Raw genomic sequence first — 13,283 nt, 5'->3', positions numbered from 1 at the left:
AGAGTTTCTTTAAAAGCATGGCCGTCATATGTTAAGTATATTTATAGATTTCTATGTATAGACCTCTATCTATAACAGGTTTTCATCTTACATTGATATGGTATACTGCATGCTGGGGTTTTGTGGTCCACCCCAGACAAAGAGCTTCCTTCAGTATAATGAAGTCTCTGTACTATTGCATAAAAATGGCCATAGTTTTATCACATAATTGTCACATAATAGATTGCATCTCTAAAGGCTTGTAATCTCAATGCTGATTTTTAATGTCCTGATTCGCTTGTTATCTTCAATTTGTATACTTTTTCAGTTTTGCAAGGAACTGCAATTTACCTTAACGTGGTGTCATAAAAATGTGGCTGACTATTTGCATGGAGTATACCTATTTCTCACCAAAATCCTGTTCACATATCGACTCTGACCCAGGTTATTCTACACACAGGTGCTGTGTTAACTGTTCTCATGGCACCTGGAGATGACATCATCTCCAAGCACCGATGATCCATCTTTTAAAAGTGCTTTCAGAAGACCTGATTCACCCGTTCACGCTGCCTATTAACCTGGGTCCTTACCGAATAGAAACCTTGTTCAATACCCAGGTTGGATTCCCAGGACACTTGACCTGAGCTATTTTTTGGGAAACCCTTTCTTAACAAGCCATGACGTGGGTCAACCTGGAAATAACCCTGTTATTGCAAAGGTATGAAAGTATTAATAGTAGAGTGGAAACAGGTAAAATAAACTTTAAATGCAGATTATATTGCAAAATAATCCCAAAACATTAAGGAACATAAATTGTAATGCAAGTTTTTAGGTAAAAGAGTTTAGGAAGTTTCTCAGCTTGTTAGATAGCAGTTAGATGGCAGATTTACTCAGTCATAAAAGATACTGTAGCTGACTGGCTAAAATCTATTGTGGTGTAGTGACTCAAACCAACAAAGCACTAATAATTTAGCTATTTTACAATATTTATTTTATTTATATTTGACATATATCTACAGTACTGCATATTTCTAAAAGGCTCACTACTCCTCACGTCTATGAGGTGAAGTACTGTCAGTGACCACTAGAGGCAGTACTTTACTAATCTGTTTCAAACTTGCTGGATACAGAGAGGGGACAGATTGGAGGTAGGAGCAGATAGGGACGGGGGCAGTGGAGAGTGTGTGCTAAAATCACAGCTCAAAGTGAAAATAAAAACAGTCACAATTCAAAGTGAAAGTACATTGCAGAGGCCATCATTTTAATCAGCTCTTAACTAGTTTATATATTTTACATATTTTTGCCTTTAGTAACTATTAAAGCAGTATATATATATATATATATATATATATATATATATATATATATACACACACAGGTACAACCCCGATTTTCCGGAAACTAATGGTCCGGAACCTCTTTTAATCCGGACACATCGGGTGCCAGGGGAAAGGTAGGAGTTAATGTGTTTTGTCTGTAAAATAATTTGTGGGAGGGCTTAGGATGGCAGCAGAAGCAGCAGGAGGGCTTAGAAGGGAAGTGGGAGTGTATTGCAGTGCGGAAGGGGATAGTAACGCTGCGGGGACGGGCGGCGCCGTGCTGATGAGGTGAGCCTGAGATGCGCTGCGGAGGCTTGTAATCATGATACAAGCTGCGGGTTGTTGGGGAGAGGGGAATCAAGCTGCAGCGGGTCATGCTGCGGGGGTCTCCCTGCATTCAGGGTACACCACCGAAAATCCGGCAAAATCGGTAATCCGGCTCAGTGCTGGAACCGATGATGCCGGAAAATCGGTTGTGTACCTGTATATATATATATATATATATATATAGGTAGTGGAAGGTGCGGCACTCAGTCGACTTGTAATCCATGCGAAATAAATACACAACACACTGGTTGCTTAACAACGTTTCAAATGTATTACATTTGTCATCATGTGGGGTCTCCCTGCATTCAGGGTACACCACCGAAAATCCGGCAAAATCGGTAATCCGGCTCAGTGCTGGAACCGATGATGCCGGAAAATCGGTTGTGTACCTGTATATATATATATATATATATATATATATATAGGCAAATGGCGGATGGCGGCACTCAGTACACAAAAAGAAGAGTCAGGAGACCAGTCAGTGTCCCGGACACTGACTGGTCTCCTGACTCTTCTTTTTGTGTACTGAGTGCCGCCATCCGCCATTTGCCTACATCACCCTGTCTCCTACAGGTGTCCACGGAGGGCACCAGCTTAAGCTGTATGCTTTGTTGCATATTGGGAGTGCCGCAGCATGCAAATTCCTATATATAGATATAGGATATCCGATGACGGTTAAGTAAACCGAAAACGTTTATATTGAACTACTGAGTTTATTTGTTGAAAGTGAGTGCCGCCGCTTCGTATGCATATATTTGAACTTCTTTGTTCTTGGAAGGCACCGCGCAAATTGGACAATATCTAAACACTTGGAGTGCCGAGACCATTTTATTGGTATATATATATATATATATATATATATATATATATATATATATTTGCTGAACAAAGGAGGCGGCACTCACGGATTTGAAATCAATGAAAAACTTGTATTTGGCAATACATCAAAAAACGTGTCACATGGTGTCCGACGTTTCGAGGCGCTGGGCCCCTTTATCGAGGTATGTATATCAGCATATGAACGGAGGCACTCTGAGTCGGTCCAATTTAGTGAAAAATATCTAGTGTTTATTGCAAGTGGGCAACGTTTCGGGGCTGCGCGCCTTTCTCAAGCCAAAACAAGTGAACAGAAGTGTGACCGTCCAGGACAAAATCCAAGGAAGGCACCTGGGCAAGTAGTGTGAATAAGCCACAGGGGGAGTGCCGGTGTATTGACTTTTATATATATGTATATATATATATACACACACACACACACACACACACACAGCAGGGTCCAGGAACAAACACGGCACTGCAGCTTCTCAATGTGCAAAAAGTTGCTTTATTCGCCTCGACGGGCCGTTTCGGGGATACCTCCCGTTTTCAAGAGGATGCAAACAATCCGTCGAGGCGAATAAAGCAACTTTTTGCACATTGAGAAGCTGCAGTGCCGTGTTTGTTCCTGGTAACGCTGGGGACCCTGCTGTGTATGTATTTACAAAGGCACGCAGCCACATTGAACTGTTATGAGAATAGTGCCGGTCCAGGTGGAGACATATAAATATAAATATATATATATATATATATATATATATATATATATATATATATGAACACCACGGCACTAGGGACTTCCAAAAAAAAAAAAGCAAGTAGCTATGCTTTCGGAAGTCCCTAGTGCCGTGGTGTTTTTTTTTTTAGATCCTGTTTAGGAAGAAAATCTATAGTTTGTTTTTAATCATTAAAATTAATGATTAATGCAAGTATTTCAATCCTAAAAATGCTTGCTGCACAGTTTGTGTTGAATGCCATATTATTCTTTTGTAGTATTAATACCATATTATAAAATATTATATTTGTGAATTCTTACATTTTAATCATTGTCACTTGCAACTATTTAATACAGCCAGTCCAGGACCAAACAGTGCTAGCAGTGGTCATCAGACAAGGATACAACAGAGGGCCTGATTCAGACCACCCACTGCCCCACCGAATGCCCGAATGCGAGGGGATGTGTCAGAGTCTGAGAACACATCCCCTCGCATGTCGCTGACCATCAAATGATTTTTGCCCCTGAGTAAATTAAAAGTCAGTGAAAACTGACTTTTATTTCAGCCGGAGATGGGCAAAAAAGGGACAGCCGCTGATGTCATATGACGCCCTGCCTGCATTCCAATGGCAACTCCCAGCATTTTCGTGGGGAATGCCCATAAAGCACTGGGTGTTCCCCTGCTCCAGTCCCATGTACAGCCCTGCCCACCCCGTCTGGTGCGAACAGGTTAGCGAGTGTGAATCCAAACAAACATCGGGGAAGGGGACGAATTCGGCCCAATAAGAGCGGGTCTGAAATGGCCCAAAAGTGTGGTCCAGTAGCAAGCTAAAAGGTCTCATACTCAGAAAGGCAATAGTAGCAGGCAAAGATCAGGCTTGCACATGACCAATATACTAAGGATCGTTAAACAATAGTGGTCATAGAACAGAAATATATTTACGCAAAGCATGGTCAGGTAGCAAACCAGTTCAGTAAATAGTCGTTTAGGCAAGGATCTAGCAAATAAGTAGTTAAAAAGCAAGCCAAAAAGTCTGAAATGTCTATTTAAATTTGGGGTGTGTGTACTAGTGCAGGTTCATAGGAGTAATCACCTAGCATTGACTGCTAGGTGAGTTCTCATTAGAAATGGTAAGGGATAAGATCTGGTAATAAAGATTAGTTGGTTGTGCATGCAGGGCCGGTGCAAGGCACTGGCGCGCCCCAGGTGAGTCGGGGTTGGGGCGCCCCGGTGCCGGGGGAGGGGGGGTGGTACCTGTGGAAAAAACTTGCGGCCCCGGCGTCCCTGCAGTGTTGGGGCGGTCAGGGGTGTCCGTGCCGTAGGGGTACCTGCGGCGCCGTCATGTGTATAAAGCTGGCTGCGGCCGGCAGAGTCCCTGTAGTGAATAGAAAATAACTAGCGCTTCCCGCGCCGCCGCGCGCATAGCGCTAGTTATTTTCTATTCACTGCAGGGACCCCGCCGGCCGCAGCCAGCTTTATACACATGACGGCGCCGCAGGTACCCCTACGGCACGGACACCCCTGACCGCCCCAGCACTGCAGGGACGCCGGGGCGGCGGGGCCGCAAGTTTTTTACACAGTTCGCCGGCGCCCTAGGCTGCCTAGTGGTGGCGCCGGCCCTGTGTGCATGCACAAACATACAATGAACATTGAGATATTGCAAAGAAAAATGTTATTAATGAAATCACTTTGTTTTGTTTAAAGTGGCCTCTTCTACTGTAAACCATTACAAATTCCATTATTCTCGGTTAAAATTTTAGTTTGTCTTCCTACTTGGTACATCAGAAATAAATCTAACACTTCATTTTAGGAAAGTAAGATTAGAAGTACAAATTTAGAATAAAAGTGATATGTGGGGTGGAATTTTACATCTAATTAAGTAATTAAATTTGCTTCTAGTTACATTTTAAGTGATAAACCACCTCCTGATGCAGTAACCGCATTCAATTAAAAATAATGAGTCCTGACATTAACACTCGTGCAACCAAGACATTTTTTAACACATTGTTAAATCAGGTTCTCTGCTATCACAAAGGGAAATAGCTCTTAATTCAAAGTATAAGTTCTAAACTCATGATAGTAGCTACAATTTGGTACAAAAATAAATTACCACCAAAAATCCAGCAAAAAGAAAAAAACTAAAGTTCAATTCAAATAAATAGATAAATGTAAAAAAAGTATAAATGTTAGTTTTTCCCTGGATAAATAAGAATAGTAACTCATTCCATTAATGTGAGAGAATCCTTAGAATTGTATTCACTGTGACTGCATGCTCAGAAAGCAAATACATGTACAGTATAGAGTATATGGCCATGCAGAACCTACGCATTTCGCACACATCAAAGCGTATGAACAACATCTTTTTCATATATTATGGAGCAGCAGGTGAAATGCAGCGTTTTAAAAAAATGGAGGGGGGGTTATATACAGTATATACACAAACATATGTCTCACTTACATTACAAACACACACGTGCACACACACACACACACACACACACACACGTATATTGCAGATATATACTTAGGACCACCATACACTATGCAATTTTGTTGCCGATTTCTCCTGATTCTGATGAATCGGGCCAAGAAATTGGGTGGAATTGGCCCAAATCGCATGTGTATAACATCTGATGTGTGATTCCGTGCCCATCGGATCCGAATCAGAGGTCAGATCTGCTGTCCATCAGGGAACAAGGATGCATGCAATACATTGCATTTCAAAGTACTATATACGATGTATCGCATGCGATCCTGCCCCCGGGAAGGTCTTGGGTGGCTCAATAGGAATTGAATAGCCATACACTGCTTGAGTCATTGCAGAAATTTATGGCCACCTATTCTGTGCAGCTACAGGGACCAGGCACCATGTCATTAGGCTGCTCCCTCAAGAGGAAAATGCCATGATTTGCAGCTCACTCCGAAGGGGTGGGCCCAAAATGATGCAATTATAAAGGAATCATTTCATATTGGCTCCGCCTCCTCCAATTGACCAGATAAACATGACATTTTGCCACAAGGGGCAGGGTTAAAGGGGAGGTTCTGCGTATTTAGAAACTCCCTCTATGTATGCCATTGGGGAGTAGCAAGATAACATTTTGTTCTATAATAGACCTGCTGCTAAATCAGAGGCACTTCAGTGTACAGACGAATAGACATTGCAGTGTCTATTTGGCTGTGGAAGGAAACCAAAGTACCCGGAGTAAACCCACGCAAGCAAGGGGAGAATATACAATCTTTTCTCAGTTAGGGACATGGTGGAAATCGAACCTATCATCTCCTATGAGTACCTGGAAACCCCCCTGCCCACTGATCCATCACTGCAGTTGAACATTTTTTTTTTTTAGAGGGAGCTAAGCATGGCCAGCCACCAGTCATGTGGCAGAACAAGATTCGGTAACTGGACCAAATTCCGGAATGCTGAATCATTGCTGCAACACCTGCCGATGAGGAGCTGTGTAAGTGTGTACCAATCCGGGGTTTTCACTGGGGAGACGGAGATGAAAGCTTTACAGTTGGCTTCCCGCTCCAAGCTGCTGCAGGTCCAGCTGTTACACAGGGCACTGAAGGGAGATGTTACATGCATTACACCGCTGCTACTACTACTCCTTGACAGAAGGAAGGGAGAGAGGGAGGGAGCAGAAAAGAGATTTCTACTAGTGTTATACATTATCTATTAAAACCTTTCTGTATATGGGAATCGGGGGACGGGGGTAATAATACAGTATATAATAATTACCCCATGTCCATTGTTAATGTTGGAAGGGTATTTGGTGTAACCCCTGCTAATGCCTATACATTTATCGATAAAAAAACAAACAAACAAGAAAACCACTTTTTTTTAAATAAAGATAACATTAAATAAATCAGAAATACACTCTATACACTGTTATTGTGATAAATCCCTATACTAGCTGCAAATGTCTGGTTTTGAATGAAATATCTACATACAGATGTAGCGTCACTCATCCAGCGCTGGGGCTCGCCAGACCACCCCCACTGGTGAGCGGCACTACATTTGACTGGGGGGCATGAGGGGACACGGCGGGGACCGGAAGCGAGGCAGCGAGGACCCGGGGGGAGCCCAGATGTAAGGGGATGCTCGCGTCCCATTCCGGCGGCTGGTGGGGGCTGGCGCATGGCAAATCCACTACCAGCCCCTGTAAAGATGTAAGACACTCCATCTGTAGGTGTATGGAGACCCATTTCTAGCAACCATCACTCCAGTGTTCTAATGGTACATTGTGCTTGCTAATCGCATTAGAAGACTTATGTTAGCACAGCTGAAAACAGGTTTTCTCGTTAGAGAAGCTATAAAACTAGCCTTCCTTTGAGCTAGTTGAGTATCTGGAGAATCACATTTGTGGGTTCGATTATGCTCTCAAAATGCCAAGAAAAATAGAACTTTCATGTGAAACTTGACAGTCTATTCTTGTTCTTCAAAATGAAGGCTATTTCATGTGAGAAATTGCAAAGAAACTGAACATTTCCTACAATGGTGTGTACTACTCCACCCAAATAGGCTCTAACCAAAGTAGAAGAGAACCAGAGAGAAGTGGGAGGCCACAATGCACAACTGAGCAAGAATACAAGTACATTAGAGTCTCTAGTTTGAGAAATAGAAACCTTTCAGGTCCTCAACTGGAAGAAAGGGCGTAACTACCATAGGTGCAAGGGGTGCAGCTGCTATGGGGCCCAGATCTGAAGAGGGCCCATTTTTACAATCTAGGTTATATGTTCTATATACATTTATTACCATCAGGTGCTAAATATCTTAAATCCTGATGAAACCGCTGGATGCCCCTATAGCAGAGAAATGCGTTGAGGATTGGGGTGCACTTTTATTCCTCGTTTTATAAGACAGCTGGATACGTTTGTTTGGTCACTACGAATAGACCTGACACCACTCTGCCGAACTGCCACTCCAAACACTGAAAGCTTGTTCTGCCTCTGAGCGGGGAACGGTGAGTGAGCTCCCGTCAATTACTTCTGTCGGCAACCCTGCCTAATATCATGACCCGCTGGTGTGAATTATCCCTATTTTCCAACAAGGGCTGATTCCAGCATTCTAAGTGTTATTCATCTTCACTACCCGCTGAGTGCAGATAGGCTCGCTCTCTGCTAAAGATCTTCACAGTGGCACGTCAATTGGCGACGTGTGCGGGGTAGCTGGTAGCTGTCTGCTGAGCCCTGAAATCGACACAGCGGTGAGAGTGTCAGCTTCAGCTTAATATCATCTCCTTCCGGCGCAGTGGTGAGCTTGACAATTTCTACATTACCATCTCCTTCATTAAATACCCTACCATCTCCTTCATTAAACATCCTTACCAATCTTCTACAAAAGAACTTTCAATATCTCTTGCTAAAGAGGACTGAGAAATGCGGTAATTGTGATAAAATATTGGCCAAACTTCTTTTCTGTCTTTAATAATTTTTAGGGAATATTTTCATTTTTATTGTATGTTTTTTTATGTGAATAATTGTTATGGGTATATACCATTATTAATACCATTTATATATAATAATAAAACCATTTTTTATTGATAAAGCGAATCCAATGTGTGGCACTCTCTGTGAGATATACGCAAGGGTTCTTTGCCTTTGTATATATTTTTCTGTATTGCTAAATAGGGGGTCCTTACAAAGTATTGCTATGGGGCCTGCGAATGTCTAGTTACGCCGAAGCTTCATTAAATGGTGCCCACTAAATACTAGTGTCAGTGTCTACAGTGAAGAGGCGACTCTGTGATGCTCACCTTCTAGGCAGAGTGGCAAAGAAAAAGCCATATCTAAGACTGGAAAGATTAATTTGGGCAAAATTACACTGACCTTTGACAGAGGAAGATTGGAAAAAAGTGTTATGGACAGACAAATTGAACTTTGAGGTGTTTGGATCACACAGAAGAACATTTGAGAGACACAGAATAAGTGAAAAGATGCTAAAAGAGTGCCTTATGCCATCTGTCAAGCATGATGGAGGTAATTATTTATTTATTTATTAACAGTTTCTTATATAGCGCATACATATTCCGTAGTGCTTTTTCAGAGAATAGTTGAACATTCACATCAGTCCCTGCCCCAGTGTAGCTTACAATCTATATTCCCTACCACATATATACACGCACACAGACAGTCTAGGGTTCATTTTGTTGGGAGCTAATTGACCTACCAGTATATTTTTGATTGTGGGAGGAAACCGGAGTACCCGGAGGAAATCCACGCAAGTACGGGGAGAATATACAAACTCTGCACAGTGAAGGCCGTGGTGGGAATCGAACCCATGACCTCAGTGCTGTGAGGCAGTAATGCTAACCATTACACCATCCGTACTGCCCAAGGTAATGCGATGGACTTTGAATAAGGAAGGCTATCACTCCATTTTGCAACACCATGCCATACCCTTTGAACAGCACTTGATTATACCCAATATCCTCCTCCAACAGAACAAAGACCAAGAGCACACCTCCAAATTATGCAAGTACTATTTAGGGAAGAAGCAAGCAGCTGGTATTCTGTCTGTAACGGAGTGGCCAGCGCAGTCATGAGATCTCAACCCCATTAAGCTGTTGTGGGAGCAGCTTGACTCTATGGTACGCAAGTGCCCATCAAGCCAATCCAACTTGTGTGAAGTGCTTCAGGAAGCGTGGAGTGAGAGAAGCACCGAAGCATAGTCCCAGTGGGCCATTTAATGCCCCACATGCTGGGACTTGTGGTTTTCCAAGTCCCTGAATGCGATGCGGGTTTACTGGGACTTGTAGTTCCACAACAATACACAATAGTTTATTCTACTTTTACACATTTATTAGCCCGATGACCACCACACAGGGGCATCGGGGACAGCTTAAGAATGGGCTGGTAAATTCTGGAGGGGAGGACCCCTTCATTGGGGAGAGTCCCCACTTCCCCAGGATCCCTGCCCATGCTGACTGGTCAGGGGGTGAATGCTTTGGCGGGAGAACTTGTATAAAAAGTCTCCCCCCGGCTGTGGCCTTAACCTGCTGGTTGGTTGGGCCAGGCTTTGGTTCTTGAAATACCCCCCGTATTTCCAGAACCTACTCGTTTTGTCCGCCGTATTTTGGGAACTAGGACCAGCCCTTGAGCCTGGTGCTGGTTTTACAAAATCCAGGGGACCCCTTCTCGGTTTGTCCAATGATTTCATGAAGCCAGGACCGGCTCTTTGAGCTCGGGGCTGGTTATGCTCAGGAGGTGGGACCCCACGCCATTTTTTTTCACTTTTTTCTTATACAAAATCGCACATGTCCAAAAATTAGCAAATTTTCATGGCTAAAAATCGTACATTTTCATGACTAAAAATCGCACCATATCGTACTTTTTTGCCGCAAATTCACATCTCATTAAATAGTTGAATTCAGGCAAAAAATGCGATATGAAAAAATACAATAAGGTGCGATTTCAGAAAATTACTAAAAATTGCATCTCATTTAATATCGCCCAGTATCTGATTGGTTGCCCGCAGCAACATCCCATCTGAACTACAGCTCCAAGCTTAGCAAATTTCTCCAATTGTATCACACATATTATTTTGCCAATTTAATATCAATGCTTTTAGTCGCAATTTTTATAAATATAATGTAACTTCGAAGTAAAAAAATCAGTGATGCAGATACTGTTGTTAAATTAAAATAGTTGATCATGTTTTGTGGATATCTAATTTTCTGTGCTGTCTCTGGGAACTGAGCACATGGGCCATGCAATGCATATAATACATTACTAATTAAGTGCAATGGAAAGAAATTTGTGTTTTATTTGAAACCACAGTCTTTGCTTTAAGGTTTTATTCCAAACACTTAGTAATCATAAAATTGTAATGTCATATGCTTTACATGTGCAGTGCTATATTTAAATCATTCTATAAATATGTTGCTCGTCATTCGTAATCTTCATCAAAAACAAATAGGGAATTCAAGGTCAAGGTTAATGTTTACAAATAAAGAAATATATTAATAAATTAAAATACTTATCCAGTTATCCACTTACATATAAAGTTTGTACATTTTGTTGAATTATATTAGTTCCGTAATATCAGATTTCTAAAAACAAATTTATACTATGGATCTCTTTCAATGTGAGCAATACTGTATTATTTATGCTGACAATTATGGATTTTTTTTAATCAATTAAATATTTGCCAGTATTGACTGTTTTGAACAATTATGTTATACGTAAATATGTAAAGGGAGAAAGGGAAGTTAAACAATCTTTTGTAGCAAATTTTGCTAACATGCTACAATATACTGTAGTTTTAACTGTTCTGTATTGGTTTGATGTGGTGGACAGTAATTTAAAACACGGCTTAACTGGAACTAATGCGGTCCTCCAGTTACCCTCACATCTGCTCTAGGTTTTATGTATATCCATGCTTGGCCATAGGTGACTTAATTAGTATCTCACTCAGTTAGATTAGAAAAAATATACTGTGCAGGCAAGCCAATTTTGACAAATTTTGTGTTTAATCTAGTGTTCTAGTATAGTCAAAATAGGCAATAGTCAAAATCTCAAGTATATACTGTATAGTTTAAATCTCAAGTAAATTTAGTCAGTATTGGATGGTTCTAGACTCCTTGAGAACCACGTTTGGGAACCTGTTCTAAACTAACATTAGTGTAATTAATTTGGGGAGCAATAAGGTAGTTCATGTGAATTTTTATATTTATAAGTAAGGAACATTGGTGTAATTAATTTGGGGGACAATAAAGTAGTTAATGTGGATATATATATTTATAAGTAAAGAACATTGGTGTAATTAATTTGGGGGACAATAAAGTAGTTAATGTGGATTTATATATTTATAAGTAAGGACTTATTTGTATATTCCCGATAAAACTGACCTTTGAGGTACCCACTCCCAAAGGGGGCAACCAGAATGTCAGCAAGTACAGTATGCCCTGAAATAGCATTTGGCTAGGTGTTAGTTCCATCTCTTCAAGGAAATGAAAGCAGAAATCATGGCATACAGTAAATTGTTGTTTTAGTTCAGTGTCAGACTGTAACCAAAGCTAAAGTTTATAACTAATCATCAAAGGAAACAATTATGAGGAAGAATTATGCAATAAACTATTTTATCTTCATATTTTGTCCACGGAACGCCGAGTAACTTCACACGCATTTTTATTAAATGTTAAGTAATATACAGGCAGGGCCGGTGCTAGAGTGTTCGGGGCCCTCCTGGAAACTATAAATTTGTGCTCTCCAATACATTACATAGATTCAGCGCGCGTCAAAGGCGCACGCTGAAAAAATAGGGTGTATAATACCCTTGGTAGTAGTGCCTTTTATACACATAATATGACTAGTTAGTTAGCATTGCTGTAACTAGACATTTGGGTGCCTTGTGCCAGTAAAGCAATTTATTTATTTATTAACAGTTTTTATATACTGCAGCAGATTGCGTTATGCTTCACAATCAAAACAGAGATAAAACAAACTGGGTAATAACAGACAGACTTGGAGGTAAGAGCGCCCTGCTGCAAGTTTACAATCTATAGGGATTCTGGCAGCTCGTCTGACTTAAGAATTGCTCCTCCATTGTAGCTCCGTCCCCTCAGGTCAGTGTGGCCACACCCCTTACTTCAGGGTATCAATTAGTGCAATCACCACAACACACACTAAATCCACGGACAGTGCGTGCCAAAGGCATGCGTCAAATTTAGAGCGTGACTCTGTGTTGATGGGGCGTGGCCACATAATAGTACCAATTGACATAACAATACACAGTAGTGTTTGTTACTCAAATTACACCATGCAGTAGTGCCACTTATACACATTGCGCCAACTAGATCTCCTTAGGCATACTGTGCCAGGTAGAGTCCCTTGGACACACTGTGCCAGGATTCCATAATACCCATTATGCATAATATCACACAACATAATGTCCATTACACATTGTACCACACACCATAATGCACATTACACGACACACTATAATGCCCATTAAACATTGTCATACACAGCGATTACCATTACATGTTATACCACACACAGCGCAATACCTATTACATATTATGCCACATAAGTGCCGGTTACCTACATGCTTGTTGCCTGGAGTTACATGCTTGTTGCCTGTAGTTACATGCTTGTTGTCCAGGAGGGTTACATATTTGTGGCC

The sequence above is a fragment of the Crinia signifera genome, chromosome 3, assembly GCF_055691185.1.
Source record: "Crinia signifera chromosome 3, ASM5569118v1, whole genome shotgun sequence".
Taxonomy (NCBI): Eukaryota; Metazoa; Chordata; class Amphibia; order Anura; family Myobatrachidae; genus Crinia; species Crinia signifera.
Note: the sequence above shows the minus strand (reverse complement) of the source record.